At 44.3% G+C, this 14,785-nt stretch overlaps 1 protein-coding gene across 5 annotated transcripts in view; it reads left to right on the plus strand.

The window, feature by feature from the left end:
- Positions 1 to 14,785, plus strand: part of ZBTB38 (zinc finger and BTB domain containing 38) — a 113,947-nt gene that overhangs the window by 37,004 nt on the left and 62,158 nt on the right. For 4 of the 5 annotated variants that reach the window (XM_054594896.1, XM_054594902.1, XM_054594892.1 and 1 more), the window contains exons 1-2: positions 3,359 to 3,672; positions 4,809 to 4,880. The gene's annotated coding sequence lies outside the window, so the exon portion shown is untranslated. Of the gene's footprint in view, positions 1 to 3,358; positions 3,673 to 4,808; positions 4,881 to 14,785 lie in introns of those variants that run through there. The other variant, XM_054594894.1, reaches the window with a different exon arrangement.

The following is a 14,785-nucleotide window of genomic DNA, read 5'->3' on the forward strand; positions in this document are numbered from 1 at the left end:
ATTATAAAATAAATAAGTCATGTGGATGTAATGTATAGCATAGGGAAAATAGGCCATAATACTTTATTAAATTTGTAAGGTACAGGTGGTCATTAGACTTACTGTAGTGATTACAAGGTATATAAATGTCAAATCACTATGTTATATACCTGAAACTAATATAATTTTTGTGTCAACTATACTTTAATAAAAAAAAATTTTTTTTTCAAAAAAAGAGTGTTGGTGAGGACATAGAAAAATCAAAATTCTCACACATCACTAATGGGAATGTAAAATGGTACAGAACTTTGGGAAACAGTTTGTCAGCTCCTCAACATGTTAAAAAGAGTTACCCTGTGACCCAGCAATTCTATTCCTTGGTATCTGCCCAAGAGACCTAAAAACATATGTCCACACAAATACTTGTACTCAAACGTTTATGGCAATATTATTTATAATGGCCAAAACGAAAACAAACATTTATTAATGAATGGATAAACAAAATGTGGTATATATGCACATATTATTTGGGCACAAAAAGGAATGAAGTACTGATGTCTTCTACAGCATGAATGAACTTGGAAAACATTATGGTAAGTGAAAGTAGCCAGACATAAAAAGACCATGTTGTATGATTCCATTTTTATGAAATGTCCAGAAGAGGCAAATCTATGGAGACAGAAAGAAGATTAATGTTTGCTTAGGGTTGAGGGTTGGGGCAAAGGAGGCATGGCTGATAATGGGGACATGGTTTCTTTTGGGGTGATAGAAATATTCTAAAATTAGATTACAGGTCACACAATTCTGTAAATACATATACTAAAATCCATTGAATGGCACACTTTAAGTGGGTTAATTTTATGGTATGAAAATGGTATCTTAGTACATTGGTTCTTTTTAAGTGAATGAGTTGAGAGAAAATGGAAGGAGCAAGTATAAACAAGTGTTCAAGAAATTCCTTGAACCTGTAAACATTTTATTTACTTTCTATAATCATCAGTATAACTGCCTTTATTGTAACAGAGGTGGGTTCTCCAGGCAGAGTAGAGGTTAAGCGTTTCGCCACTTATTTCTTAGTGTCCCCAAGTAGATGTTTTCCCCAATTCTCTGATTTTTATCCTCTGTTAGAACCAACCCCAGAGCATACAATGCAAGGATCTGCATCTCACTTAAGCTTTTACTCATTATGTCTTCTTTCCTTTCTTCTTCTCTTCACATTATCCTGGTTCCATGAAAGAGGCTGAAAAAATAATCAGTCTCTGTTCATCTAATGAGAGAAATGAATACCTGTGTATGTGCAGCAAGCAAGGCCACTGGCCTTTGAGGAAACAGAGCAGGGAGGTGCCCAGAGGCATGTTCTGCAGAGAAACAAGAACAGAATAAACAAGCTTTGGGCCAAAAATGCCTGGAACTTAAAGCGCTTTCCTCCGCCCAAAGTCAGACTCTGTTGACAGTGTCCCTGATCAGTTGCTGTTGCTCCCTTGATTAAAAAGTCGTGACTTTCTCCCTCTGAAACTCACCTCTGCTGATTCCACCTGCTGGAGAGTCAGGCCCCACAGCACAAGTTTAATTCCTTAGTGTGGCAACTAGCAGAGCTCCCAGCACAAGGTAACTTCATTGATTTCCTGAGCCAGGGAGGGGGGTCCTGTGAGCAGACATCCGCCCCACAGTGGAAGGAAAGCTATTGGAGTGGCGTTTCTGGGGCCACCAACACCTCCATACCCCTTCCACAAGGGGCTGGAAATTCCTGGCTTTTCCTTCCCTTGGAATGAGGAATTTACCCTAGGACAATTGTGGAAAAGTACAAACCACAGAATCACAAACCACAGAGGGAGAAGGTACCTCCGAAATCATCCTTATCCTGAGCCCATAAGCAAATGTTCTCTTCTTGCCACCCCTCCTCGCTGAGACTTGGGCACAGCCACTGGCAGCACTCTCACTCAGTCCCAGAGAGGCAGCTGGTTCCTGGCAGTCCAGCATTAAGGACGGTAACTACCATTGTTACGTCCAGCTCCATTCCCTGCCACTTCCAACCCCGCCTCGCACTTTGAAACCGTGTCATAATTCCAACTCATTCTTGAGTTCTCGATCTTTAAGAGTGCTACCCTGCCGTCTTTTTGCCTGCCCCAGATATGTGCCTTTCGCTGCACAGCCACTCCACCCACACCTCTGACTCTTTTGTCCACTGTAGCCTCGGATTCCATAGCCACCACGTGCTCCCAGGTGTCCCTGGCTCTGTCTTCCTGTTCTAGCTTCTCACCCCCACTTGGACTTGAAGACAGATTTGCCCTCCTGGTCATCGTGGGTATCCCATCAACCCTCAGACCTGGTGCTGACCCATCAAAGGGGCATGAGACCTACTACCCTAAACAGATAATCCCTGATGGCTCCGCTATTTTTTGTAGAATTTGGTTTCAAGCCCCATCATAACCGTTATCCTCCCTCACCTGGACAGGCTGCCCTTGGTCAGTGTTCATTCACTCACTGCAGCCACTCAGCATATGGTAAAGAGCACAGGATTTGAGATCAGACATCCGGGTTCTGCTACTAACCTGCTGCAAGACTGCAGAGGAGTGTTGGAATCTCTGTGAGCATTCCTCTCCTCATCTAGAGAATGGAGATTAACAATAGTACCTACCTCATATCTTTGTCATGATCATAAATGAAATAATCTTTATGAACCACTTAGCACAGAAGCTCGAATATTCACTCTAAGTATTCAATATATGTTTTCCACTGTTTTATTTTAAAATAGCCGTTCATTCCTCATGTACTTACTGAGCCCCATGCCCTAGAATATAAATACCCCTCTTAAAGAGCCATGGCGTCTAAAATCCAGGAAGCGCAAACTCACACTGGCACCCAGGGAGCAGAGAACTGAAGCCCAGGACCATCGCACAAAAACAGATGAGAATAGACACTGACCGCTGGGTACTGCCCAGGAACGGTGACAAGGACGTCTTCGACATTTCCACATCCCTTTTAATACCACTGCAACTCCCTGGGTAAGGGAGCCCCACAAGGGAGAGGGGGAAATGAGAAATCCCCAGAGAAACACCCTCCCCGGATTCTGTCTTTCACAGAGAGCGGCCATGCCTCTGCCGTGCAGGAGGGTGACATTCCTTGGGGAGGCCTGGCTGAATCTGCCTGGGACTGTTCCGGAAGTAGGAAGGATGGCCGGGGGGTGGGGAAGCGGCTGGAATGTTCTCCTGGCCTGCTGCTCAGTACAGGCGAGTGTGCCGAGAGGAGGGCCCTGGACATCAAAGGTTCCTTTTGTCCCCTTCCGAGTGGCAGGGCAGCCCGGCCTCTGGTGATGACTCAGGCCTGGCCCTGACGTCACCCAGGCCCGGCCACTGGCTCCCTCTGCAGCCAGGAAACTGACTGGGGAGTGGCACTCGCAGCTGCAGCAAATCTCAAAATAAGGAGGCAACTGCCTCTCTCCTCCTCCTCTCCATCTCCCCACAGCACACCTTTCTCTTCTCTTCTTCTTTTTTATTTTCTTTAAGACTCATGGAAGGTTTTACTTGTAGATCAACTTTCAAAATGTAAGAAGTCAGAATGGGTGACATCATCAGAAAACTATGTGGAGCTGATTTCGATGAGAAGTGAAGAGCCCAGAGCAAGAAAGCGGTTATAACTCCTGAACCCAGGGAGCTGGCAGCGTCTGGGGTTGAGAAGAGCCAGCGCCTCCAAGTAAGTGAAGGCCCACCCTGGGCCCCCTCATTGCGTGCCTTTCTCGGTGGGGCGCCATCTTGTTCCCTGACACCTAGGGCTTGGCAGGCCCCAGCCCCGGGGTGGAGGGGGTGGGGAGAGCAGGAGCGGCATTTGGGAGACCCTCCAAATACAGCACCGAAGGGACCTCTCCAATCTCTTTCTTCTCCACAGGCCCAGACAAGAACACATTTTCTCTTAAAAAAATATGGATATACACTAAGACTGAATCCCTGGGGGAAATGGCCCAAGTCGAGCCTTCCCCCCCTCAGCCTCTTGTTTTGTCTCCTCTTCCTCCTCCCGCCTAATGCTCTGTTTTGGACTGCCAGAGTGTTTGTTCCGAGTCCTGAACTGTTTGCTTCCTGGATCTTATACTGCGTGATCAGATACAAAAGTAAACCCTGTTCTAGGCAAATATGTGGCCTGTGCCGTCAAATGATATTTTCGCACTTAACCTGGTAAAAGATGGCAGCTCTGGTAATAAAAGATGCACAACCTGCTGCCTTTACCGAGCGTGTTTCTGGTTGCCTCTGGTTGTCCTGGTGCGGGTACCTCCATTGTCACATCACCCTGTTTACAGAGAGCTTATTTTCGTTCTTTCCCGTGCCATCTGGGATGATATTAAACACAAGGACATTATAATGTATCTCTGATGCCTGTTCTAACTTCACCTATAAAAAAAATCTAAAGTCTTTGCATAGCCTATAATTTTACAAGCTCTGGAAATTCCTACCCAAGAAAGTTAACTTCCTGAGAGAAAAGTTTTAACGTACGTGTAAGAACTACAGAGCACATAGGCATAGAAATCATACCCAGTTTTCCTGGCTTTCAAAGCCATTCCCTCAGTCAGCATCTAGTCTTTGTATAGCTTACCGAGCCCAGTAGAATGGTTCTTTATAAATTCTGTTTTAATAGTGATCGGCGAGGAGGGGGTTACGGTTGGGTATATTAAAAATGAATCTTGTTTTAAAGACAATGGGAAAGTTTGCCATTTACTGCAAAAGAGTGGTGAATTCCTTTGTAAACTAACAATGCTCTTCAGAAACTAACCATCACACTCTAATATATCTATTTTGTAACTCTTACATTTTACTTTTTGTTTTGTTTTAATTTATCAGGGTGTCTTGAAGTGAGGCTTTGCTAAACTGTTCGTCTGCCTGCAAGATCTGAAGGCTGTGACCACTAATTTGGTGAGTGTCCTTTGTCCCTAACAGCTGCTTAAATTTAAGTTTACTAATTCTGTTCTTTTGGTTTGCAGTAAGATTTAAGAAAAAGGGAGAAGGCATGGGGACTTCTGCACACAATGGTAACAAGAGAATATGTACTAGCTGGGATAGGCTATAGCTATAATAGACCGAAAAACGTTTAATGGCTCAAATAGAAGTTTATGTCATGCTCATGTGACAGTGCAGGTTAGTGGTGCAACTCTTACACATTCGGAGTCACAGATTGAAAGAGGATCCACCTTCGGCATCATATGGTTTTCAAGGTCATCTGGGATTGTTTCCACTTTCCAGAAGAGGAAAAGAATGTGAAAAAGTACAGATGGGGGATTTCATGGACCATGCCTAGAAGTGGTATACATTGCTTGGACTCACATTCAGTTGACTAAAACTCTATCACATGACCATATCTGATTGCAGAGGGGTCTGGGAAATGTAGTCCCTGTGTCGGGGTGGGAGCCAGTTCCCAGGAATGCTCTGAAGTTTCTAGAGAAGAGGTAGTACTCTCTGGCCCAGCATAATAAGGAACTTAGAGATACTCAGGGATAAGATAGCGGAATGAAGCAGTGGGAGAAGTAAAAAAATTATCACATATTTAGAATTCCTTAACTGACACTCTTAGGTAACACCTGGATGTGTGGACAAGGAGAAGTGAGTAAGATGTTTCAAGATGCCTCTGTCCATTCTGACCCGTGAGCACCACCATGCCGCCAGTGGCCGGTGAAGCAGGAAAGACATTCTTATTTTTCCCTCTGGGGTCCTTTTGGGGTAGGGTCATTCTGGCTTTTTCTCCTGGTCCTGGGACTAGTCATGCTAGTTGGAACTGTCCAATTCTGTTCCCCCAACTTTGAGACCCAGTGGGCTATCGGAAAGCTCACGGTTTCTTTAGCTTATGGTTCCATCTGTTCCTGGGGGCTCTGGGGAGCTATCCTGGCCGATCTGCCCCAGGTCTTGGCATACTTTTTCATATTGGCATGGGGGTTGGGTTGTGAAGAAAGGGAAGGGAGGGAATCCTTGACTAAGATAGGATCTTCAAACCAAGTTATTAGAGAAACATTTAAAAGTAGATTAAAGCCCTGACTGAGTAGCTCTGTTGGTTAGAACATTGTCCCGAAACACCAAGGTTGTGTGTTCAATCACCAGTCAAAGCGCATACAAAAACCAATCAATGAATGCATAAATAAGTGGAACAGCAGATCACTGTGTGTGTGTGTGTGTGTGTGTGTGTGTGTGTGTGTGTGTCTCCCTCTCAGTCTCTCTCTCCCTTCCTCTCTCTCTAAAAATCAATCAATAAAAGAAACTTTTTAAAGACTAAAAAAGCTCAAGTTGGGGAGATTATTGCTACCCTAAGGATTTGATGTATAATTCTAGCTTTTTCTTTTCAGGAAACGTTTTGAAACATTTACTGAAACACTGAGTGGTAAAGTTATGAACCCTGTTTGGAGAACCCTGAAACTAATTTTATATTTTATTTAGCCTTTTCAGCATTATTGGCCTTACTGCCGTATTCCCCTCAGGGGTAAATATCAGGAACCACATGGTGGGTGCCTTATGATGCCCCTCAGGTGTCACAAATACCTCCAGTAAAAATAGACTCTGTACGCTCGCTTCAGCAGCACACATACTAAAAATGGACTGTAGCCTTTGCCTGAGCGGTCTGGTACCTAGTCCTCTAGTTGTGTTGTCAATATCTGGCGAGACACTCTGGTTACTGATAGAATTTTGCCCTGGACTGGGCATCGCTTGCACCCACACCCACACCCTGAAGAATACACATTGTCCATTGTGCAGGAAGGCCAGCGACTGGCTGATTTGACACAGCCTCTCAGGCTCTCAGGGAGCCCGATGCCTGGCCTCCTGTTACTGCTGCCTGGCCTTGGCCCAGTCCCCTCCCATCGGGATCAGGCTAAGGAGGAACGGAACAGAATAACAAGATGATATGTTACAAAAATGCTACAGCCTCTGAAAGTCCATTTTCTTGGGTTGGTGAGCCCTAAAAGAGTCTACTGAGCCTAGATCTGGCTGGGCCAATGGAGTAAGCTAAAGATAAGACCAGGTTGGTGCAGGAATGCAATGCCTGCTAGATGGGTGCAGCCAAAGGAGTAAGTTGAGAACAGGTACCAGGTTTCAAAACCTGGAGCCAAGTGGAGATGATCTGTTGTTGAAAGTCCCAGCCTAACAGAGTCCACCAGGAAAGGTAGGGTCAAAGGCCACAGCCAAGGAGGAAAAGCATCAGGGTACACTCAGCTTGTTAATTCCAACTGCCACATGATAATGGCTCCTCCAGGCACTGAGTATGCAGGAATTGACTTACGCTGTGTGTCTGGAGGGGGTGGGGTGGCCTCAGCCTCCTGCTTTCCAATGTTAGCTGAACAGCATGGCACGGAGAAGGGTGCAAGTGCCAAATCAGATGCCCACTACTGCCAACATGACCCCTCCACAGGGTGGGTATGGCATGCTGGGTGGCTTCACAGACACACGAACAAGACAGGGATAACAAATACTGTATATGCTTTGTAACTATTTGAAACTTCGACATTTTCAAAAAAGCATCCAAGTAGACACCATGGGAAAAGTTAGATTTTCTTGAGCTTCCTTAATTTTAACTTTACTATTTTAAAACTTTTAATTTCACATGAGTTCAAATTTGGGCACCATTGTCTTTTCAGAGCCTTGGTCACCCCAGGAGCTCAACCATGACCTTGTGGATTCACGCTGAGCAGATGTGGACTGAGCATAGCAGGCTGACATAGGCAGTTCCTACAAACCAGTTGGTTTTGGGGGGTTTTTTTACCCCCAGAGGTTTTATAGTTTTTACAGAACAGGAGTACAAGCCCCCTTCTTACCATGAGTCAGCAATATCAAAGTTCTATTACTCCCTTTAGAGAATCTTGCAATAAGGCCATGTCACAGTCACCAAAGATAAGAATTCATGGTTACAGGGCTTCATAATTTCTCATGCTGAAATCCCCTGATTTCTCGTCAAGAATGAAGTTGGAAAACACCACGCTGAGACTTCAGGGTTTTGTTTTTAACTCAAAAACCCTCTGGTTTTTGTCCGAAATTTAAAGCTTCCTCCTGCCTTGGAAATGGTTGTTTTTTTTTTAAATCCTCACCCGGGACGTTATTTTTTTCATTACTTTTAGAGAGGAAGGGAGAGAAAGAGAGAAACATCAATGTGAGAGAGAAGCTTTAATTGGTTGCCTCCTGTACACAACCAGATAGGGGGTCGAACCCGCAACCTGGGTATGTGCCCTGGCTGGAAATCAAATCGCAACAACCCCTTCGGTCGCAGGATGGCACTCCACCCAACTGAGTCACAGCAGCCAGAGTGAAATGATATTTTTTTAAATGTAAAACTGAGAGTGTCAGAATACATAAGGTAATTAATGTGAAATGGTTTGGGCAACTTAGAAAAATGCATGGCAAGTCAAGGTGTTAATGAATGTAATTACCATAATTATGGTCAACATTGGTGTTTTGGCTTTGATGTTACCATTAATATTGTAAGCGTCATTATTTTAATTTTTTTGTTTTTGTCTTTCTAAACTAACTTTCCTCTGTGATCCTTAGTACCACTTCCTCACTAGCCAAAGCATGTAGTGTAAAAATTTCAAGGACACCTAGAACGGTTTGTCTGTAGGCCAGAGACCTAACTACGAGGCTTCTGATCTTACTGAGAGAGGCTTGACCCAGGATTCACTGAAATCTGTGAAGGAGGATGGATTTGAGCCATCTCTCTGCCAAAAAAACGTGTGCTTCCTGGCATTCTCTGGAGCTCCCAGTACCTTGGCCAAAGGAGGCTTCAAAACCACCCTCTGGAAGCATTGACCCTGGGGGGTGTCTCTCAGGCTGGAGTGGAGCCCACCATCTGTCCAAGGGCCCTGGTCGTGACTGCAGTCTGTCTGCTTAGTGCTATGTGGTTAGTTGGAGGGATTACAGACAGAGGCAACAAGCATGAGTTCAACCCAAGAGCAGTAAAGATGTCATTTCACTGCGAACTGCCCTGCATGCCCCAGGTCCGATAGTCCGTTATCCTTGAATGTAGCTGGCAAGTAGTATCTAGTGAAAAGGACTTTCTCCTTGACCCAAATTCCTTGGCATCGACTATACCATGGTACTTTGCAAATGAGAATGTAGCTCAAAATTCACCCCGGACACTGGACTCAGTCTGTCTGTCATGTGAGCCCTCCTGCTGCAGCCAGGCCATGCTGGGCTGGGCTGAGTTTTCATTCTGCATGAGGCAAATTCCTTGTCTTGCCGTAACTAGTCACTGCACAAAATCTGGAAAATACAGAAAAATGCTAAGAAGAAAACAACGACCAAACAATTCAATATTGACATCTCAATGTATTTCTTTCTAATTTTTCACATATATACTTTTTTCTTTTTAAAATTATTGAAATGATATTTTATATGCTTTTTCTCACCCCATGTAACTGGTAAATTGTAAACATTTTCCAGGTGACTAAATGGCCTGAACATTTGCTTTTCTAATAACTGTGTTTCCATTGCACTGATGTGTCTTAATTTATCCATTCTTTTTATTGATAGCCATTTTGATTGCCCCTAGTGTTCTGCTATTATAAATGTGTAAACAGTCTTAAAGATAAATCTTGGTGGATATCTCAGGGAAAATTCTTGGAATTGAATTCAGCAGATAAAATGGCCTATTTTTAGAGTTCCTAATGCGTATTGATAAATTAGCCTCTAAAAAGTCACCAGTGTCTATTTCAAAACCTAGATCCTCTTCAGTTTCTCACGTTAAAATGCATGCTCCTAGGCTCCAGTAGCACCAGAAGCTCCGAGGAAGGGGGCTAAAAATATGCATTTTAATATAACCTCCCCAACCTTTTGCACATGAAAGGCTGAGAACTATCGATATGCCATGTGCAATTCAACATTCATTTCAGCAAATACTTATTAGACGAAAAAAGCTAGGGGACCCTGAGCTAGTATAGCTAAACCAGAATTTAAATGAAAGACTATTTTTGTCTTCTGAATTTTAGACTTCCCCTTATTCATGGTATGGTATAGTTGAAAGAGTATCAACTAGGGCATCAGAAAAACTTATTATAAATATGAGATAACTGAGACCCTGAATAGTCATTTGCTTCTTTGTGGTTACCCAGAGATTTAGTGGCAGAGGTAAAACTGGAACTCTGAGGAGCAGAGACAAGGCACCTGAGAGAAAGTCTTCTCGCTCCTGAAGTGAGCCCCTTCCCCAAGCTCTAGAGGACTTCTTATCTGCCTTCTGCTAGGCAGGGCCATATCTCAGGATGTGCGTGGGCAGCCCTCTGGGGTCGTCCACTGTAGTCACCTAATGAGGCCAGACTGCAGTGCACCCTAAGCCAGAGGTGGTGACTCTGAAGCTAGACTGAGGAGGACATAGAACAGCCATGCAGATAGGTCCATGCCACGAGAGCCGAGTAAGAAGTAGCGTCCAGAGTCAAAGCCTAGAGAGCCGGGACAGGGCAAGAGCAAGATCCACGTTGTGGGCAAATTTTAGGTCAAGGAGGGCATGAGTTGGAAAGAAGACAAAGCTGGAGCTAGAGGGGAGCTTCCACGGATTCAGCCTCAGCAACAGAGTCCCCATTACATAACTTAATGGTCTGGGGAGGCACCTGTCCCAAACTGCACCTGCCCCTTTAAATCTGAAAGGTGCTGTGCACTGGGTGGCCTTTGGCTCATGTGGCCAAAGGAGGGGCAATGAGTCAGACAAGAGGCACCTGAAAATGGAAATTTGGAAAATTCTGTTACATCAGAGAACATATGGTAAACAAATAGCAACCCAACCAAATTTAAAAATTCTCACCATCTTCTGAAAGGAAGTATGGCTATCCATCCTGTCTGCATAACTCTGCTCAAGCCCTTCAGAACACACCCCCTGGTCACCTGATAATATCTGGCTGCCCTTCCTCTCAGTTTACTACCTCAGCTTCTGGGGCCAAATGATCGTATCATTTCACTTGCAAGTTCAGCCTCCACAGACTGCTCAGCTCCTGACAGTCCCATTTGTGTTCAGGTTCTATAAATCCACATGCCCAAGTCCACATCCATCTCCTGTGACAGAACCAGGTGACGCACAGGAGCCAGAACCCAAAGGATTACCTCTGCTGCACCCATTACTCTACATACTTGGGCGCAACGGAATTTGCCTGTGATCACCGAGCTTCACTGCTTCTGTGCACGGCCTCCATCATCTCTTGGCCGTCGCCCTGCAGGATCATTGCTCCCCTGAATCTTGGCCTCCTGGTCCAAACCTGTGGACCCAGGGTCATGATGAAAATATCTACAACGTGCCTTGAATCAGGTGCACAACAGATGGAGAGTGACCCTCCAGACGTAGCTGGGGCAATTTGAGTCACCACTATGATGGTGGCCCTATGCAAAGCCCAGCTCCCGGGAGTCTTGAACAACTCCCTGGGTTGAGGCACCTCCCAATACTTAGATGGAGTTCTGATTGTTGACAGGACCTGGATCTCTGGGCCAGGAAGGTCCACATGATAATGACAGCAGTTCCTCCAGATATAGCTCCCAGGAGGTAGAAATCAGAGTTCTGTGACATCCAGGCAGGGTGTTCACGTGCTGCTGAAGAGTTTTGGGTGGTCAACAGAGCAGGAAGTCTAAGGGCAAAAAGCTTTCAGTGGGGCCTGCGATCTGACAAGTGCTTTTGGTGGTTCCTTCCTTGCCTGTCTGTAATCATTCCATGTCCCATATCCGCTGACAAGCAACTTTAAGAATGAAGAGCTCTCACAGGCTCTCTGGCCAAAACTGCAGAAGGACCCTGGCCCAGGCAAAGCCTATCTCTGCCCCTTGGCTCTCACATCATGGCTCTCATATCACCTCATTGGAGCAAAGGTCACTAGTATAAAGTCTGCCTCCTGGGCCAAGAGGTACTGCCTCAAAGAATCCAGCATCACCAGATGTCTGTGTCCCACTACTGCAGTCAGGGGCAACTGGACAAACCGAAGGCTCACCCCATATCAAGAGCCCCATTTTCCATCAGTGAAATGCCAGACAGCCCACACTGCTGTTTAGACAACTAGTAGGAAAGCTGGAACAGTGAGAAATATCTGAGTCCCCTCCCAGCCTCTTGACGGGATGTCACAGGGAGCTCTCTGCACATCTGTCAACACAACTGAAATAAAAAAAAATACTGATGTTACCCAATGCTGGCGAGGATGTGGAGAAACTGGATCTCTCATACATTGGTGGTGAGACTGTAAATGGTACAGCCACTCTGGAAAACAGTGTGATGGTTTCTCCTAAAGCTAAATAGACACCTACCATAAAATCCCACTCCTGAGCATTCACACAAGAGAAATGAACACTTACGTTCACACAAAAACCTGTACATGAATATTGAAGCAGTTTTGTTTGTAACAGCTACAAATTGGAGACCAGCCAAATGTCCTTCAGTGAGTGAATGGACAACAAACTGGTACATCCATACCATGGAATACTATTCAGCAGCAAAAAGGTATATACTGAAAAAAAAAATGGGTTTTTAAATTTTTTTTATTTTTAACCTTCACCTGAGGACATGTTTATTGATTTTAGAATGAGAGACAGGAAGAGAGAGAGAGAGAGAGAAACATCGATCGGTTGCCTCCTGCACATGCCCCAACCAGGAATCAAACCCACAACCTTTTGGTGACGGGGCGATGCTCCAACCAAGTGAACCACCCAGCCAGGGTGGCACATACTCTTTATATAAAACTTGAATGGATCATAAGGGCGTTTTATGCTGGGTGAAAGAAAGTCAATCTCAAAGGGTTACATACTGTATGATTCCATTTATATAACATTTTCAAGGTGACAAAATTACAGTGATAGCAGACCGGTGCCAGAGCTAAGGGCTGCAGGAAGGTGTAACTATCAAGGGAGTTTCTTTGTGGTGATGGAATAGTTCTGCATCTCAGTTGTGATGATGGCAACTCCAGTCTGCACATGTGATGAAATTTCATAGAACTCTACACACACACACACACACACACACACACACACACACACGCACACACACTGCATATAGAAACTGGTGAAATTTGAATAAGGTCTGTATCTGAGTTAATAGCATTGTACCAATGTTGATTTCTTGGTTTAGACAATGTACTACCATAGTGGAAGATACTATAATTGCAGGAAGCTGAATGGAATTATATAATTCCTGTACTATTTTTGCAACTTCTTGTAAATATTAAACTATATCCAAAAAAGTTATTAAAAGCAATTTTTAAAAAAATTAAGTTTACAAAAAAGGATGTTCCCCACCCCAGGAAAGGGGGATCAGCCACTGGTTTCTCTTTCGTAAGCAACTCCTATTGTTTATTTTGCCACTTTCTGATTTATGGTCAGGCTTCTATGGCAGCGTCCTGATGGCTTTGGCCTCACCCTCTGCTTCTCAGAGACGCCCATCTCAGATGAAATCAAAGCTGAAGCATTCCAGCACGGAGCGTGAATATGCACCCTTTCCCCCTCCCTGAGACTAACTTCAAAGCGAGATAAAGACTCAGATGGAAGAAGTGGTCTCACGGTGAAAATCTAGGACGAATCATCCTTCTCGCCCTGCACAATCATTTCTTTTCTGGAATGGCTCTTTGTCTTCTCTGCTCTTCATACAGATTATTCTCTTCACCTTCACCAAACAGCCCCTCCTCTAATGGAAGCAGATTAACCCTTCTTTGCCCCCTTTCAATCTCATTCAGCCAAGGGCTTTCTGTTAACTGCAGGGCTCTCTCTGGGCCTTGTGTCCCCGCTGAATGCTACCGTGTGAGATGGCTGCCTTCCCTTTGAAGTACTTATGCCTCTGTCAAACACCTTTTTGCCAGACTTGGCCCTGGAACAACAGTTTTGAAATTAAACTTATCATGAGCAGCCTGGGTTTGCAGTATGGAATTGCACAAGGCCGTGGGCATTTAGGGCAAGGGGTACTCGCTGTGCTCACTACCTTACGGGGCCCCATCTTAATGAAATTCTAGCTGTATTTATTCCCTTGCTATGTGAAGGGGTCCCCAGCATCACCAAGACTGAGGCCGAGCAAATGGAGCTGATGTCTATGTGGCATCCTGTCCGGATATAAGACACTCACACACAAGCCACTGACCCCCAGGACTGGCCTCAGCCCCAGCTTCCTGCCATGCCGAGACAGGCAGCAATGTACATTTCTTGCGCCTGGCTATGAATTGCAGATGCGGACAGTGTGCTAGAAAGGTAACAATTTGAATTGTTGATTTTCAGTAGGCGTTGCTGAATCTCCTAGTTTTGTACCTTTTGGTTTTAAAACCATACTGAACAATGGAAAATGAAACCTGCAACTTATTTTTAGCTGCTCTCATGCTAACTCATGAGATTTTTCTTTGCAAACCAAATAGAATAAAGGCTACTTCAGGTGGTTAAACTTAATCTGATTGACTTAAATAGCAATCAAACCTACTTCTCTGATACTCTCAAGGGATGATGCTTAGTCCCAGGTGATGTTTTGGCCAATATTTATTTTGCGTAAAATTATATTTAGTTGAGCTTTTTTATTAAAAAATATTTAACAAGTGTAGCTATAACATTTTCTTCTGAGAGGAATCGGGAAACAAGTTATAAACCCTCTATACTGGCACCTATTCATTAATTCACTTTTTCTATCATCATTTATTAAGTACCTATTTGAGTGAAATCTTAGAATTAAAAAAATAGTTGAGCCAGTATGTTAAATTACAAATAGCAGAATCCTAGAAATTAAGAAATGTGGCTTTTATCCTGATTGCTGAAGTCTTTAGCTACAACAGTCTCTTTGGACCTGACTTTCTTCTTCCTCAAAGAAAGAGTTTAGACGACATTCTCTGTGATTCTATGAAACACACTCTGCCACGAGGGCT

The sequence above is a fragment of the Pteronotus mesoamericanus genome, unplaced genomic scaffold (assembly GCF_021234165.1).
Source record: "Pteronotus mesoamericanus isolate MK-2021 breed Mesoamerican mustached bat unplaced genomic scaffold, CSHL_Meso_final scaffold_54, whole genome shotgun sequence".
Taxonomy (NCBI): Eukaryota; Metazoa; Chordata; class Mammalia; order Chiroptera; family Mormoopidae; genus Pteronotus; species Pteronotus mesoamericanus.